Raw genomic sequence first — 14,400 nt, 5'->3', positions numbered from 1 at the left:
TCATACAGTCTCCTCTTCGCATCCATTCCCAAATGTCTATTCCTCATTACACTCTTTAAACCACCAAGGCATTTACTCGCTTCTCTCAATCTACATTCTACCTCCACCTTCACTCCACCTTTTCCTGCTACACTTGCACCCAAGTATCTAAAACTATCCACTTCCTCCAGTCGCTCTCCCTTAATGTTCACTTCCAGTCTACTGCCACTTTCACCCCTTGTACATCTCATCACCTTACTTTTACCCACATTTATCTTTAGCTTTCTTCTATCACATACTCTCCCAAACTCTGCCACCAGCTTCCTCAATCCCTCCTCTGACCCTGCCACAAGCGCAGTGTCGTCCGCAAACAACAGCTGGCTCACCTCCCACTTTTCTCCATTTTCTTTAACCATCTCCAATCCCTGACTCACTACCCTAGCATTCACCTCTCGCACCACCCCATCCATGTATAAGTTGAACAGCCAGGGCGACATAACGCATCCTTGACAAAGTCCCACCTTTACTTCAAACCACTCACTCTCTCCATTTCTAATCCTAACACATGCTCTACTACTCTCATAAAAACTCTTGACAGCTCCCAAAAGCTTTCCTCCTATCCCATAAATCTGCATAACCTCCCACAGTGCCTTTCTGTCTACCCTATCATAAGCCTTTTCCAGATCCATAAAAGCCCAAAAGACATCCTTCCCCTTTCCTATAGCTTTCTCACATATCTGTCTTACCACAAAGATCTGATCTACACAACCTCTACCCGTCCTAAATCCACACTGTTCCTCACCAATTACTCCTTCTGTTCCTCTCCTAATCCTCTCAATTAAGATCCTCCCATAAGCCTTCCCTACTACGCAGATGGCACCGATCCCCAAGGAGGAGCTACGCCTACCTGGGGGAGTACCACAATCCTTTTTTTCCAACACACAATGTTACGTTTTTTCTGCACTGAGGGGTCATTTTCCGGCGATCACCCCTCTTCTTCTACTTTTAGCCGGAGATGTAGAGAGCAATCCTGGGCCCACCACAAAATACACATGCCCAACATGCTCTAAACCCATTACTTCGAGCAGACAGACAAAGGGCTCAGTTCAGTGCAATATGTGCAAAAACTGGGCCCACCTCACTTGTACAACACTTGCTGACACAAACCAATACACAAACACTTGGACATGTTCTACCTGCCCTCCAGTAACCCCAATCCCACCTCCCCAACCACAGCCAACACCCTTACCCACTCCCAATTTCCCTTTGCCCTTACCCCCGATTAGTACTCCCCTTCCTTTGTCCCCGATCTCTCCTTTCCCCCCCTCTGACCCAGATCCTACACCTTCCCCACCACCACCCCAACCTCAACCCCAAACTGAAACATACAACACATACAAAACACACAACATCAACATATTACAACACAACATTGACGGTATTAACACTAAAAAACATGAACTTGAACACTTTCTTAAACAACACAACATACACATTGCAATTCTACAAGAAACAAAATTAAGACACTCACACAAAACACCATCATTTCATAATTACACCACCATCAGACAAGACCGGACTGACGGCAATGGCGGTGGACTCATCACCCTGATCCACCATTCCATCTGTTTTGTGGACACAAGTGCCACAACCAAAATTCTCCTCCCTACCACAGATAACACAACAGAAACCCAATCCATTCGTATCCGCACAGGCAACAATTCAACACTAACAATAGTTAACATGTACATTCCCCCCCAATCATCCCCCACAGTTCCAACAACCTTCAGACCTCAACTCAGCCAACTAACCTCAATCCCCAACCTGATCATGGGTGGTGACTTCAACGCCAAGTCGTCTGCCTGGTTTGTCGACAACCCTGACACAGACAGAGGGCTTGATATACAGACTCAATTCGACTCATTGACTATCATGAACAACACGCATAATCATACACATATCCCATACCAAGCCCTCTACACTCCCTCCTCTCCTGATATCACCTTTTGCTCCCCCTGCCTAACCCCAACAACATCATGGAGAGTGGTCGGAGCCCTTGGTTCTGACCACCTTCCAATCATCATCACCACCAAAACAAGATGCACCCCAGCTGGCCACAGACACACTTACACCAATTACAAGAGAGCTAACTGGGAAGCCTTTAATGAAGAGACAGAACAACATTTTGAAACACTTAACAGTACACCAATCACAAACATAAACAATGCTGTGCACGCTTTTAATACAATCATACAAAACGCAGACAAGAGATACATCCCTAGAGGCAACAGAAAATTACACAACCCCAACTTCACACCAGAAATCCAAGGCCTCATCAGACAACGTGACACACTTAAACACGATACCCCCACACCTATCCCTCAAAACATAGCAGACCAAATACAAACACTAAACCCTGTGATTGCCAATAAAATACATGAACAAAAAACACAAAATTGGCAAAACTTTATCAATACACTTGATCACAAAACAAACACCAGCAAATTGTACAAAACACTCAACAGCATCACACTATCCAACACTAACACTACACGCTCTCACGCAGCAATAATCACAACAACAGATAATCTACCCTCAAACAGACAACAAGCAAACGCACTCATACGTCATTTTGCACAGACGAGCCATCTTACATCTCACCCTGACGACCGACGCACCATTCGACGTAAGAAAGACTTTCCCACAGACTCAGACTATACACCCTTCATAGACAGTCAGACAAAACTCATAATGCATAGTCTCAAGCACTCATCTGCCTGTGGCCCTGATAACATAAGCAACATCCACCTAAAACACATTGGACCACAAGGTATACACGCACTCACAAACATTGCAAACTACAGCTATTCACAAAACACTATACCCGACATCTGGAAGCATGGTAAAATAATCACCATTCCAAAACCGAACAAAGACCCAACAATCCCAACATCGCACCGCCCAATCACACTTCTCTGCACCCCCTCTAAAGTCATTGAACGCCTAATACTTAAACTTGTCACACCATATATTCCCCTTGCTGACTCACAACACGGTTTTAGGCCACTACACTCCACAAACACTCTTCTGACAAACCTCACACAAAGAATTTTAGATGGCATCAATTCAGATAGGCCCCACCACAGAACACTTCTTATAACATTGGACATTAGTAAAGCTTTTGATGCTATCCCCCGCCACAACCTAACAAATAAAATATATAACACAGACATGCACAATAACACCAAAAGATGGCTGGCCAATTATCTGGCAGGCAGGAATGCTCATGTGTCATATAATGGCCAATCATCGCACATCAGAAACATTAAGAACGGAGTACCACAGGGCTCAGTTCTATCCCCCACATTATTTAATCTATACATGCATGACTTACCCACGCCAGACACCTCAGAAATACAAATCTCTTCCTACGCAGACGACATAACAATCACATGCACACATCGTAACACAGACAAAGCTGCAGAAATAATCCAGCCTTACCTTGACACACTCAACACATGGTTCATCACAAACAGACTCAAAATAGCTCCAACCAAATCTACAGCAACACTTCTCACCAACTGGACAAAGGAACACAAATACATACCTCATCTCTACATCAACAACACTCTAATACCACACACACACACACCGAAGATTCTTGGTGTCACATACGATACATCCATGCCATTTAAACAACACACACAAAAAAATGCACACCTAGAGTCAATGCACTTAAACCAATCACTGGAACAACATTTGGACAAAACAAAGAAACTAATATAACAATATACAAACAATGCATACGCTCAGTGATGAATTATGTGAGTCCTGCATGGGCTCCTAATCTCAGTGAGACACACCACAACACCCTTCAAATCATACAAAACAAAGCCCTAAAAACAATTACAGGCTGCACAAATACATCACCTACAGACCATTTACACCATGAAACAAAAGTCCTCAAAGTCAAGGACCACCTCGACATGAGAGGCACACAAACACTTGCTGCAGCCACCACAAACACATCACACCCGCTACACTACATAGCAGAACACCCACACACACCAAGAAACATTAAAACTACACCCATAGACCTTTATTACACACAGATACTCTCTTCTCTTCCTCCACAACCACCAAATACCAGCCTCCGGAAACATATTCATAATCATATCACTCACCGCTCCATTAACACACTGAAAGACAACACACTGCTGCATGCCAGACCCCCTGATATCCACCCTTCTGAATCCTCTCTCCCACGTAAGGACAGAGTCCACTTGGCCAGACTGCGATGCGGTCACCACCCAGCACTTCTAAGCTACCAGAAGAGGCTGGACGACCGTGTTGTGAACAGCTGCCCAGGATGTAACACTTCACCCCATACCATACAACACATAATGGAAGACTGCATTATACACAATCATGCACGCAAACAACACAACATACACTCTATAAAGGATTTGTGGGAAAACCCAGTTTCGGCTGTGGCCTTCCTTGGGGAGACGGGACTGCTCGGACAGACAGTCTAGGGAACGACAACAACAACAACTACACTCAACAGGCTAATCCCTCTGAAATTACTACATTCACACTTGTCCCCTTTTCCCTTGTAAAGAGGAACTATACAGGCACTACTCCAGTCCTCCGGTACTCTACCCTCTCTCCAAAAAATGGAAAGTAAGTGAAGAAGCCAAGATGACAGATGCAGTGGAGATTGAGTGGAAAATGACAACAGAATATCAATTAATTGTTGCCTCAAGTTTCACTAAATAGAAAATTCACAGCTCCACAGTGGCTGGCAATGGTCCTTGGGCCCTACCACAGATCTCTCTGGAAAGAAAATTTGGAGTGTTTTCTGTGTTCACTGTACAGATGAGAGAAAAAAGGAAGACATAGGTAGTATGTGAGAAGAAAGATGGATGTGTTGGCATTGAGTGAAACTAAGTTTGGGAATGTAGTTGGGAGGTTCTCAGAAGTGAAGAGAGGATGAGGGAGAGATGGGGTGGCTATACTAGTAAGTGAAGAGATAGGTAAACGTGTAGTGGACTGGAAGGAGGTTTCTTCAAGGTTAATGTGGATGAAAGTGAAACTGGGAAGGGAGATGTGGGTTTTTGTAAGTGCATATGGACTTGGTAGTGAGAAGAGTGTAGAAGAAAGGGAGGCTCTTTAGATAGATTTAAATGAGTGCATAGAGGGATTAGAGAGAAATGTCAATGTAGTAGTATTGGGAGACCTTAATGCTAGGGTAGGAAATGAACCAATAAATGGAATGATTGAGAAATGTGGAGTTCCAGGATAGAATCGTAGTGGAGAATTGATGGTGATGTGTCTAGAGAGTTGATGATAGCAAGTACAGTATTTAGGAAGAAAGTCAAGCACAATTACAAATGGGAGAGGGTTGTAGATGGAAGGGTGGTTGAGTGTTAATGGACTATGCAGTGGTAGATAGGAGTATAATAGGAAGAGAACATGTACATCCTTAGATGTACATGTTCTAAGGGGTGAGAGTGGGGGAATATCAGATCATTTTCTGGAAGGTAAATTGAGAGTGGAGGATAGATGGAGATAGAGGAAAAGGACAGAAGGTAGTGAGGTGCTTAGAGTGAACTGCTAAAATGAAAAAGAAAAGGAGGAGTACAAGAGGAAGCTGAGGGAGGAGTGGGAGGGAGTGAAGGATAGAGTAAAACTAGGAGTGGAGGAAGAATGGGGATGGTTCAAGGAGGGAGACATAAGGTGTGCAAAGATGGTGTGTGGAACAAAGAGGATGGTAGGAAACAGAATGAAGGGTAGTGAGTGGTGGGATGAGGAAGCAAAGAAGGTTGTAGAAGAGAAGAAGGAACCTTTCACAGATTGGTTATAAAACAGGACAAATGGAAACATATGAGAGGTACAAAGAAAAGATAAGTAAAGCATAAGATAAAGAAGGCAAAGAGGAGAGCAAATGTGAAATGGGGTAAGAGTATGACAGAAAATTTTGAAAGTAATAAAAGATGTTTTGGAAAGAAATTAAGAGAGGAAGAGGAGACAAATCAAGTAGAGAAGAAAAGGTTAAAGATGCAGATAGAGAGATGATAATGGATGACAAGGCAGGAAGAGGAAGATGGGCAGAGTATTTTAGGAAGTTGCTAAATGTGGGTTTAGGACAGGTAGGGGTTGCATAGATTAGATTTTTGTGGCAAGACAGATGTGAGAAACCTATAGGAAAAGGTAGGAATGTTTTTTGGGCTTTCATGGATTTGGAAAAGGCTTATGGCAGGGTAGACAGGAAGGCACTGTGGGAGGTATTGCAGATATATGGGATAGAAGGAAGGCTTTTAGGAGCTGTCAAGAGTTTTTACAAGAGTAGTAGAGCATATGTCAAAATTAGAAATGGAGAGAGTGAGTGGTTTGAGGTAAAGATGGGGCTCCATCAGGGATGTGTTATGTCACCCTGGCTTTTCAATTTATACATAGATGGGGTGGTGCAAGAGGTAAATGCAAGGGTGGTGGGTCAGGGATTGGAGATGGTTAAAGAAAATGGAGAAAAGTGTGAGATAAGCCAGCTGTTGTTTGTAGATGACACTGCGCTTGTAGCAGGATCAGAGGAGGGATTGAGGAAGTTAGTGACAGTTTGGGAAAGTGTATGAAAGAAGGAAGTTGAAGAAAAATGTGGATAAAAGTAAGGTGATGAGTACAAGGGGTAAAAGTGGCAGCAGACTGGAAGTGAGTATTAAGGGAGAGAGACTGGAGGAAGTGGATAGTTTTAGATACTTGGGTGCAAATGTGGCAGGAAGGGGAGGAGTGGATGTGCAGGTAGAATATAGATTGAGAGAAGTGAGTAAATGCCTTGGTGGATTAAAAAGTGTAATGAGAAATAGACATTTGTGGATGGATGCTAAGAGGAGATTGTATGAAGGTGTGATTGTGCCAACAGCATTGTATGGAGCAGAAACATGGAACATAAGAGAGGAAGAGAGGAGTTTAAATGTGCTTGAGATGAGGTGTCTGAGAAGTATGATTGGGGTTACTAGGCTGGACAGAATGAGAAATGAGGAAGTGAGGAGGAGAATGGGGGTGGAAAGGGAGTTGGGAGATAGGGTGGATGAAAGAGTATTGGGATGGTTTGGACACATGTAAAGAATGGGTGAAGAGGTGTGGATGGCAGATGTGGAAGGTGGGAACATGAGGGGTGACCTAGGAAGAGATGGATGGATAGGGTAAAAGGGGCTTTGGGGAAGAAGAGAATGTCTGTTGAGGAAGGATGGAAGAAGACAGAAGACTGGGGTGAATGGAGAATGGTTTTATATGGATATATATGGATGATGTTGTGGTGCATGAGGTGGAATGGATGGGGGGTGAGGGAGTATGTGAGAGAAACATTTGATGCAGCCCAAAGGGATTTCTCTCCATCTTTTCTGCACGAGGGGATGGAGAGGGGGGGTCGCCAATTTAATGAAGAGGCCTTGCTTTGGATTTACCTAGTTGTGTTATACAGGAAGGGAGCTGTGCTCGTGGTGACCCGTCTTTATATCTTTCAACATAAAGTTTTTTCTTAGAATTTTGAATGGTATTTACACACACTGTTTCTTTATCTAAGTTATTCCAGATATCCAGCACTCTGTGTGGGAAGCTATTTTTTTTTCAGATCTCTTCTATAGTTATCCTTTTTGAGTTTCTTTTCATGACCTCTTGTTTTTCCATTGTCATTTTTTAGTAAATCACTCCTATCAAGGATTTCCATTCCTTTCATGAATCTATAGTTGTACGATATGTACGATATGTTGGGCCGACATATCGGCAATGCGCAAGCCGTTGTCGGCGCTGCCGCGCACTGCCGGGGCAGTACACTGTAGACCATGCCACAATAAAGTATATTGTACATGGCGCAGTGAGTAGGATGACAAAGCCAATGCCCACCTTGCTCCAGTCCGTCACTACCACCGTAGGTCTGTCCTTGTCGTAATATGTTAGGCCTTCTTTGGCGAGCTTGCAGACTACTTCTTTGGCTTGCCGAAACTTTTCCTGTAGGTTTTCGTCCCAAAAGACTTTCCTCCCCTGTGGTCTCCGTAGTAACTCCCGGAATGGCTCCATGACTGGAGCGGTGGCTAGGAAAGGTGCCAGCTGGTTGACAAACCCATGCCAGGAGCGTATGTCTGTTATAGATGGTTCGACAGGCATGTCAATGTTCCTGATGGCGGCCAGTCTTTCTTCCGTGGGCTTGTAGGCGTCCCAGCCTACATGAAAGCCCACAAAGTCCACCTGCCTTCTACAAAACCTGAATTTTTCTGGTTTCAGGGTCACACCTTTCATGGCACATGTCTCCAGAAAATCATACGTGTGCCAGAAGGCGTCTTCCACGCTGGCGTCGTACAGTAGGGTATCGTCCACACACTTGAATTTTCTTGGGATCCCAGCGATGGCGTTGTCGTACCTTCTGGTATAGGCATCCGGAGCAGCACAGTGGCCCATGGGGGTTCTACAGTACCTATACCTGCCCCAAGGTGTGATGAAGGTAGTAAGCCTTCTGCTGGCTTCCTGTAGCTCTACCTGATGGAAGCCCCAGTGAGCATCTGCTGTTGTCTTGTAGGTGTGGCGTGGGATGCCAGATACCATGTCAAACGGTGTAGGAGTGTGGTGGGTCTCTCTCCTGCAGGCGGCATTGAGTTTCTGGTAGTCGATGGTGCGTCTCGGTTGGCCCGACTTCTTCGCGACCACCACCATCCTTGCGCACCATTCTGTTGCCTCTGCAGATCAAGTACCTCCCAGGTAAGCGCAACTCTGCAGCCGATTTCTTGTACCGTTACCCAGCGCTCTGTGCACCACCGGACGTCATAGATGAAGAGCTGGCCAACGACATGGAAGCTGCTGTAGCGGCCGCAACAGTGGCGGTGCTCGACAGCGATGACCAAATAGCCCTGGAGAACTCGGCAGTGGTGCAGGCCGCCGCCGATGACCCAGACTATCAGCTACTCATCGCTAAAGTGACAGCAGGAGATTGGCACCCACAACGGGCTCAAGAGCTGACCTGCCTGCGACAGTTCTATGGAGTCAGGGACAGACTGGCGGTGTCGCAAGGGCTGGTGACATACACCTACGAACAAGGAGCGGTCCGTTTAGTGGTACCTGCAGCACTGAAACACCGTGTGGCAGCAAACCTCCACGCAAGCCATCAAGGTTTAGACGGAATGCTACGAAGGGCGAGACAGGCTGTGTACTGGCCTGGCATGGAAGGTGACCTACAGCACCACAGAGACACCTGTGCCAGCTGTAACACGCACTCACCCTCGCAAGCCGCCGAACCCCTCACCCTGACACCCCCACCCCAGTACCCATTCCAACACACCGTGGCAGACCTGTTCCAGCTCGACGGACGAGTATACTTAGCGTACGCAGACAGGCTCACGGGCTGGCTGGAAATAGCGCACTTGACCAGCGGAGCTACATCAAGCAAGCTCTCGTCAACACTTCGACAGTACTTCCATCGGTGGGGCGCACCAGAGTCAATCTCGACAGACGGTGGAACCAACCTAACCAGCGAGGAGATGCGCAACTTCTTTGGGAAATGGGGAGTGAAGGGAAGAATCGCCTCTGCTCACTTCCCACAGTCGAACGGGCGTGCAGAGGCGGCAGTCAAGTCTGCCAAGAGGCTACTTCGCGACAACACAGGCGTCGGAGGGAGCCTTGACACCGACAGAGCAGCTATGGCGTTACTGCAGTACTTAAACACGCCTCTACGCGGGGTGAACAAGTCACCAGCGCAGCTGGCTATGGGCAGGCAGCTGCGGGACGGTGTCCCCGTCCACAGGCAACACTACAAAGTGGACATCCACTGGCGACACGCCCTCCGGACAAGGGAGCGTGAGGCAGTACGGCAACAGGAAGCATGGGTTGGGAAACAAGGCACACCCAGATCGCTGCCCCCATTAACGCTTGGTACCCGTGTGTTTGTGCAAGACCAGTCCACGAAGCTGTGGGACAGACGAGGCGTGGTCAGTGAAATCCTGCCGCATCGTCAATATACAGTCAAACTCGAGGGAAGTGGACGACTGACGCTACGCAACCGCAGGCATCTGCGAGCCGTAAGAGGCTCATCTCAACTCACAACACGGACAAACCCAAGCTCTCCTCCTCCACCAACTCCTCGACTCCACACACAGCAAGAGACGGTGGATCGCCCACGGCGTCGTGTCAAACAACCGGCATGGATGGCGGATTTTATTACCACACCCTCACATTAGATATATGCGTGTATATCTGTTTGTATTTACGTGTGCATTTTTGTACAACTACAGTTTTTTATTTTATTTTTTTCTTGGTTCATCTTATACCTTGTAAGATACTCTGATTAAATTTACATTCCTTTATGTTTATATTCGTGAATGTTACTGCAGTCAGATACTACAATGTCCATACATTGTGAATGCCATGTACATGTATTATCTTGGGGGGAGATGTACGATATGTACGATATGTTGGGCCGACATATCGGCAACGCGCAAGCCGTTGTCGGCGCTGCCGCGCACTGCCGGGGCAGTACACTGTAGACCATGCCACAATAAAGTATATTGTACAATAGTCAGTAGATCTCCTCTTTCTCTTCTCTGCTCCAGTGTTAGTAGTTCCAATTTGGATAATCTTTGTTCGTATTTTAATTTGGAAAGAGCTGGTGCCAACTTTGTCATTGCTCTCTGTATTCTTTCTAATTTCCTTATATTCTTTTTAGTACTGGGTGTCCATAGTGTCCCTGCATATTCCAGTTTTGGTCTTATTAATATAACTAATATTTCTTTAATAATTTCTTCATCCAAATAGTCAAATGCCACTTTCAATGACCTTAATAGGTTGAAGATTTCTCCGACTATTTTCTTTATATGTTTATCCGGTGTCATGTCTTTGCTGATTATTAATCCAAGGTCTTTTTCAGAGTTCACTTTTTTTATTTCTTCTTCACCGATTTTATAATTTCTTGATATTCTGTTTTTACTTTTTCCAAAACTCCATTATACTACATTTCTTGATATTGAAGTTCACTTCCCACTTTTGAGTCCATTTCCAGATTTTGTCCAGGTCTGATTGTAATGAATCACAGTCCTCCTCTGTTCTTTCTTTCTTTAGTACTTTTGTATTATTTCTATTAGTCTTGAAAAGAAGCAGATCAGGTTTGTTGTACATGATCTTCCTTGTCTAAATCCAAACTGAATTGGGTTCAATATAGTTTTTTCTTCCAGATGTTTAACCCAACTACTTTTGATCACTTTTTCACATATTTTTACTACTGTGCTTCTTAAGGAGACCGGTCTGTAGTTAGTTGGATTTTCCTTGTTTCCTCTTTTATATATTGGTACAATATTTACATTTTTCAGTCTTGTGATACCTTTCCTTCTTTGAGCAAGCATTTGATTTTATTGTATATTTTATCTGTTAACTCCTCTATGCATTCTTTCAGTACCCAATTTGCAATTCCACCTGGACCATGCAATTTGTTACAGTTATTTCCTTCATTGGGGGGATTTCTCTCTCCCTTGTGAATACCAACTTGAAATGATTGCTCATAATTTCTGCCATTTCTTGTTCTTCTGTATATTCATGACTTCCTTGGTGCAGCTTTTCTATTTCTTGTTTGTTTTTTAGTTTACCATTCACATATCTGTAAAATAGTTTAGGCTGTTCCTTGCATTTTTGTATTATTTCTTTTTCATAGTTTTTCTTTTCTTCCCTGCATATTCTTACATAATCATTTCTTAGTTTGATGTATGTTTGCCATTTGCTATTTTTTTTTTTTTTTTCCCAGGCTTTGTCTCTTTTATCCTTAGCTTCACTACATTTTTTGTTGTACCAGTTCTTTATGTATACTCTTTCTTGCTTTTGTTGAGGTACATATTTGTTCACTCCCTCATTATAAATTTCTTTTAGTGCAACACTGCTTCTGACCCAGGGCAGTGGACAAGATGCAGGGATGACACGGTATCCAGGAGGTGCCATCCAGGAGGGAAGTGGAGTGTGATAGGGATGGAATGAGTAGGAGTGGTTTTTATGCCTTTGTTCTTTGGCTACCTTCCTTATAAGGGGGAAAAAGCCTTTTGTATATATTTTTATGTATGTACCAGCAGTCAGTGGTTGTTAGCTCTCCATGTAAGAAAAAGTGTAAGAAATAAAGTTGAATCAATCAATCTATTGTCTCTGGTGTCTTGCAGAAGACCTGCATCCTTCAAGTAACTGGTGACAGTGTCTGGGTAGGTCCACAAGTCACTCAAGGAAGATATATTGTGCTGCAGTCCAGGGATTGTTAGTCCTCCAACTTATTCCAACTTCCATACTAGTCAATTGTGAGGGACTTTGTCAAAGTCTTTCTTTAGGTCTATGTAAATTCAATCCATTCAGAATTGTGTGGATGGTGGAAATGTGTCTAGAAAGAGAGTTGATGATAGCAAATACAGTGTTTCGGAAGAAAGTCAAGCATAAGTACACATGGAAGAGGGTGGTGGAGAGAAAGGTGGTAGATAGAGCGCTAATGGATTATGTAGTGGTAAATAGGATTATGATAGGAAGAGTTAAGGATGTACATGTTCTAAGGGGAGAGGGTGGGGGGATATCAGATAATGTTTTGGTGGAAGGTAAGTTGAGAGTGGAGGATAGATGGAGAAAGAGGAAAGGGATAAAAGCTAGGGAGGTTCTTAGAGTGAACTCCTTGAATGAAAAGGAAAAGGAGGAGTATGGAAAGAAGCTGAAGGAGGAGTGGGAGGGAGTAAAGGATAGAGTAGAGCTGGGTGTGGAGGAGGAATGGGGATGGTTCAAGGAGGGAGTCATAAAGTGTGCAAGGATGGTGTGTGGAACAAGAAGGACAGGGGGAAATAGAAGAAAGGGTAGTGAATGGTGGGATGAGGAAACAAAAAAGGTTGTAGAAGAGAAGAAGCGAGCTTTCACAGATTGGTTACAAAATAGGATGAGGGAGTCATATGAGAGGTACAAAGAAAAGAAAAGAGAAGTAAAGCAAAAGGTAAAGGTTACAAAGAGGAGAGCAGATGTGAAATGGGGTAAGAGTATGACAGAAAATTTTGAAAGTAATAAAAAGATGTTTTGGAAAGAAATTAAGAGAAGAAGAGGAGGCGAATCAAGTAGAGAAGATAAGGTAAAAGGTGCAGATGGAGAGATGATAATGGAAGAGAAGGCAGTAAGGGGAAGATGGGCAGAATATTTTAGGGAGTTGCTAAATGTGAAGGAGGATAGGGAGGGAAAGATAGCTGCAATGGGAAATGCAAAGAAAATGAGAGTGAGGAGTGAGGAGAATGGAGGAGAAATAAGGAAGGATGAGGTGAAGGCAGTTGTTAAGATGATGAAAGCAGGTAAGGCACCTGGTCTTGATGGATGCCATGCAGAATGTCTGAAAAAGGGAAATACAGTGATGGTGGACTGGTTGGTGAGGTTATTTAATGTTTGTTGGAAGGAGGGTAGAGTGCCGGAGGACTGGAGGAGTGCCTGTATAGTTCCTCTTTACAAGGGAAAAGGGGACAAGTGTGAATGTAGTAGTTTCAGAGGGATTAATTTGTTAAGTGTAGTTGGGAAGGCTTATGGGAGGATCTTGATTGAGAGGATTAGGAGAGGAACAGAAGGAGTAATTGGTGAGGAACAGTGTGGATTTAGGACAGGTAGAGGTTGTGTAGATCAGATCTTTGTGGTAAGACAGATATGTGAGAAAGCTATAGGAAAGGGGAAGGATGTTTTTTGGGCTTTTATGGATCTGGAAAAGGCTTATGATAGGGTAGACAGGCAGGCACTGTGGGAGGTTATGCAGATATATGGGATAGGAGGAAAGCTTCTGAGAGCTGTCAAGAGTTTTTATGAGAGTAGTAGAGCTTGTGTCAGGATTGGAAATGGAGAGAGTGAGTGGTTCGAGGTAAAGGTGGGACTTAATCAAGGATGCATTATGTCGCCCTGGCTGTTCAACTTATACATGGATGGGGTGGTGCGAGAGGTAAATGCAAGGGTAGTGGGCAAGGGATTGGAGATGGTTAAAGAAAATGGAGAAAAGTGGGAGGTGAGCCAGCTGTTGTTTGCGGACGACATTGCGCTTGTGGCAGGATCGGAGGAGGGATTGAGGAAGTTGGTGACAGAGTTTGGGAGAGTATGTGATAGAAGAAAGCTAAAGATAAATGTGGGTAAAAGTAAGGTGATGAGATGTACAAGGGGTGAAAGTGGCGGTAGACTGGAGGTGAGCATTAAGGGAGAGCGACTGGAGGAAGTGGATAGTTTTAGATACTTGGGTGCAAATGTGGCAGGAAAAGGTGGAGTGAAGGTGGAGGTAGAATGTAGATTGAGAGAAGCAAGTAAATGCCTTGGTGGATTAAAGAGTGTAATGAGGAATAGACATTTGGGAATGGATGCTAAGAGGAGACTGTATGAAGGAGTGATTGTGCCAACAGCACTGTATGGGGTGGA

The 14,400-nt window shown here is 44.4% G+C and overlaps 1 protein-coding gene across 4 annotated transcripts in view; it reads right to left on the bottom strand.

The window, feature by feature from the left end:
* The window catches only part of LOC143039930 (unconventional myosin-Ie-like), a 409,114-nt gene that overhangs the window by 75,656 nt on the left and 319,058 nt on the right, over positions 1–14,400 (bottom strand). The gene's annotated exons all lie outside the window — the stretch shown is intronic.

Source organism: Oratosquilla oratoria, chromosome 27, assembly GCF_046742065.1.
Source record: "Oratosquilla oratoria isolate Oo_2021 chromosome 27, ASM4674206v1, whole genome shotgun sequence".
NCBI lineage: Eukaryota > Metazoa > Arthropoda > Malacostraca > Stomatopoda > Squillidae > Oratosquilla > Oratosquilla oratoria.
Note: the sequence above shows the minus strand (reverse complement) of the source record. Positions and strands in the feature narration are given on the sequence as shown.